The sequence below is a fragment of the Frankliniella occidentalis genome, unplaced genomic scaffold, assembly GCF_000697945.3.
Source record: "Frankliniella occidentalis isolate FOCC.00 unplaced genomic scaffold, Focc_3.1 Scaffold11, whole genome shotgun sequence".
NCBI lineage: Eukaryota > Metazoa > Arthropoda > Insecta > Thysanoptera > Thripidae > Frankliniella > Frankliniella occidentalis.
This window is the reverse complement of record NW_026267141.1, coordinates 406,724-409,782: the sequence shown is the minus strand read 5'-3', so window position 1 is coordinate 409,782 and position 3,059 is coordinate 406,724. Positions and strand designations below refer to the sequence as shown.

Below are 3,059 nucleotides of genomic sequence, written 5' to 3'. Positions count from 1 at the left end.
CCCCCACGACCACGAGAGGGATTTGAGGGGGGGGCGCATGAGCCCCAACCTGTCGCCCCATTTGCAGCGGCGACGACGCGGCCGAAACAAAAAAGATCGTCTCCGAACGCCCCCCGCTTTTATTTTTGAACGCGAGGAGAAAGTGACTGATGGTGGTAGAGAGGGCGCCGCCGTGCGAAGGGAAAAGCGAAGGGGGAGAGGGAAGTTTCTCTCAGACGAGGGAAGTGCTTCCAAAGTGTTGGGCCCGGATGAGCGGGAAAAGTGACTGGTTGTCCAAAGACAAGGCACACCCGATTTCCTCGCATTGGCGGGTCTCATTGAGTTAAAGGGGAATTTACTCTCAGAAACGATTCAGCTAGCAATCGAACATAATGGCCACCAGCATTGCTGTGAGTTTGGCACCGGCTGTTGGCAGCGTATGCCGGGGGCCGCCCGGCCTCGGTGCGCAGGCGCGCTCGAAGGGGTGGCGCTCAACCGTACGGGCGGCGAGGGGTCGCGTCCGAAGGGCCAGAGCACAGCGCCCGCGACGCCGCCGGCGGAGGGAGCGCGACGGAGGGCGAGCGCGTTTCGCACGCGGCCGACGGCGTCGCGGGCGCTCAACTGAACAATGCCTCCGCGGCGGCCCTAACCTGACTCGGGGCAGGGTGCTGACCGAGTACAAGACAGAGTTTGTGTCACACGAGGAGCGGGTGCGTGGGCGGCGGAATAAGGTGGGGCGGTTGTCGCCGGTGGCCACGGCCTCCCAAGATTGCCTCACCGAGGTGACCCCTGGCGCCGTGCACTCCGCGCCCCGCGCCCCGCGCCCCGTGGGGCGGCTGCTCGTCACTGGACTCACCCTCGCGAGCGGCCCGTCAGCCCGCGACACTCAAAGGGTCAAACACGGTCTGGACGGCGTCACGGGGGGTCCTCGCCGTGTTGTCCCGCCCATGTGTGTGTTGTCCCCTCCGCCCCGCCAGCTCGTCACGCTCGTCACGCCCGTCACTCCGCCCTCGTCAGGTGACGACGGGGCGCCGCGGCGCGCGACAATGCTTTCAAACTCGGGGCGGGCGGCGCAGGCGCAGAGCCCCGGCCCGCTGACTGGCCGTCTTGATTCCGACAACTACCCCTATCGCGGCCGGCAGAAGTTTCAAGTATTTGGCGATGATTGAGTACGGAGTGTTTTCGAGGCGATGGGGTGGATCGGCGTGGTGGTCCGAGACGTGGGGATGTCGTCGTTGGTGGGTAACCTCCGCCAAGGACGTGTTCGAGCCCGGCGAGCTTGCGCCCCTCACTCCACCGGCGCCGCCGACACCACCCGGGCTGCGTCCGAAGCTCGTGGCGTCCCCGCGGCCCCTGCCGCGCTCGGGCCGGAGGGGGACGCCGCAACCCCCGGGCAGCCCCCCCGGACGCAGCCCGGCGCTCTGCGCATGCGACGCCTGGCGACGCCGCGGCCCCTGGCGTCGGTCTCTTTCCGCCAGGCACAGCCAGGAGGTGAGTGCGCGCTGCAAGGTCCTTCGTGAAATCCGGCCGCCGTCCGCCCCAGCTCCGCCATCGGCCCGCAGGTACGGAAGCAAAGTGACCGCGACCCGCGACCCGCGACTCTCCGATAGGTATTCCTGCGCGAGGGCGCGAGGCGTCGCAGATTTTCTCGGTTTTCCGCGCGCCGCCGTCGGCATGGCGGTGGCCGGGGGCCGGGGCCGGCTAGGGCCGTCGCCGCACGTCCGCGTGCACGCCGTGCTCTCAGGGGCCCAAGTCCACCGGGGCGGAGTGCCACTGACAAAAAGTTTGAACAGTGAGATTTGTGCAGTTCTTTTATCGTGACGTGCGTCCCCCGCGGCGCTGCCCTGCCGTGCCGCGTGGCAGCCGGGCGCCCCGTGCCAGGGTGGACGCCATGGCGCCGAGTGCCGCAGCGAGGTTCTCGGGGCAATATGGGAGGCTTTGCGCTGGCAGGTGCCCCTAGTGATTGCCCATCTATCGTGTTCTGCACGCGCCTTGTCGGTGTCGGCTGGCCCGTTGGGCCCCGGGCCTGGCCGTCTAATGGCGGTGCGATCGATGCGCGGCGGCCGTAGGTTAGGCCCCCCGGGCCGTGTGGCCTTCACGTCATAGAACGCCTTCAGGCTCGCCCTGTGGACTTAGGTCAGCGTCGTCCCCGCGGTAGCCTCTTGCCCCAGCCTGCTAGCCATTTTCTCAGGCCGTTAGTCTAACCGCTGAGTGACGTAGCCCTTGGTTGCCCCCCTCCCCCTTTCCCCCTTCCAACTCCCGGGTAGGCTTAGGTTAGGCCTCTGATCCTCTGATGTGGCCGTATGCTAGGGCCATGGTGGGGCGAGCGGGACTTGCACGCCCAGGTGCCGGTACCCTCCGGCTCCACGAAACAGTCCGTCCAGGACAAGACTTTCGGGAAGCCCGCGGATCGCGCGTCCTTGGTGCGACCAGGGCCGCCTCGTGATTGTGGGGCAAGCCCGCTAGGCCCTTTGTTCTGAGAATAGTCTCTTGGGTCGATTCATGTCCAGGACGCCGCCGAAGCCACCGCCGAGGCCGCGGGGTTAGCGGCCTGCGACGTGGCGTGGCCCCGCGTAGCGCCGAGAGGGTGGGCCGCGGTGGGCCCGGGCCGGCGGGGGAGGGAGGGCATGCACGGCACGGGGAGGGAGGACGGGCGGCGCAGGCGTGGTTGGGCGAGGCCCGCGCGCGCCGCCACCGCCGAGCCGAGCGCCGCACGGCGCCCGTGTTCAACCGCGAAGCGATACACCAAACCCGATCGCTGGAATGCGAGGGCTCTCGGGGTGGTGGGTCCCGGGGGCGGTCCTCCGCGAGTGCGACAAGGACGAGAGTCCTGCTGGAGGCCCTCCCAGGGTGCCGCTGGCAGGGCGCAGCTGTGACACAGCCAGTGACCTTGAGGAGGCTGGGCCGGGTCACACTTGTGCGTGGGATGATATGACTGACTCTCTGGACCGAGTCTCCTGGTCGATCGATTCCATTGCTTTTCGCCGCCGGCCGGGTCTCCGAAATGTGACTCTGCAGAACCCCCTCGCATATAATTCCGAATACAAGCGACAGAGGTAGCGATCTTGAGTACCCGGCAC

The 3,059-nt window shown here is 67.6% G+C and overlaps 1 protein-coding gene across 1 annotated transcript in view; it reads left to right on the top strand.

Moving 5' to 3' along the window:
* Positions 1–1,447: 1,447 nt before the first annotated feature.
* The window catches only part of LOC113215592 (elongation factor 1-alpha 2), a gene marked incomplete in the record, with an annotated part of 4,677 nt that continues 3,065 nt past the window's right edge, over positions 1,448–3,059 (top strand). Inside the window, 1 exon segment of the mRNA XM_052277722.1 lies at positions 1,448–1,541.